We start from the raw sequence: 759 nt of genomic DNA on the forward strand, positions 1-759 counted from the left end.
GTAGAAGATATATTATTTTTAATGAAATAGAATAGAAAACGAATAAAATATATTTTATGAAATACATTCACACAATGAAAAAATTGTACATTTGCTCAAATATCAAAAAGTATGGAGGGATTATTATGAAGGGTTTAACTCTTACCTTTTTGTGGTAAGATTAGCTTATTATTAGTACTTTTCTAAAATTTTTTAAAAAGAGCTTATTTTGCTACAAGGAAAAACATTACTATAATTCCAAAAAAATTAAAAAAGAAAATCTACAGAGAGATAATCTGCATGTGCAGTCTTTAATGATATATGAAAAAGCATCTCTGAAGATCCTGACACATGGCTAATAGTCATAACTATGTCTGGGCAGTTGTGATTGCCATGGTAATTTTAATGCACTTGTTCTGATTCAGAGATGTGCAGACTAGTGACTGAACCAAACATGTCTAGAAATATTAAGTGTAATGGTGCATTCTGCTTATATAAAGTTTGCTAGTGCCAATTCAAAGCAATAAACACATTTTCTGTGTTCTAAAAGAATAGCATTTACAGATTTAAAAGTAAAATGTGGTGGCTTTCCACTGGTTTTCAAACTTTTTCTCTTTAATAGCAGAACTCTGTTTCCAAAAGAATTCTTCTATGGAATATAAAATACACAAGAAGTACCTAAATGTATAAAATAGATCAGAATAGAATTGCTTTCCCTGAGTAAGGGATATAGGATATGGAATACTAGCTGCAAGCCTTCCCCTCAGTCCCCTGCTCCCT

Source organism: Propithecus coquereli, unplaced genomic scaffold (genome assembly GCF_000956105.1).
Source record: "Propithecus coquereli isolate 6110/MARCELLA unplaced genomic scaffold, Pcoq_1.0 Scaffold2, whole genome shotgun sequence".
NCBI lineage: Eukaryota > Metazoa > Chordata > Mammalia > Primates > Indriidae > Propithecus > Propithecus coquereli.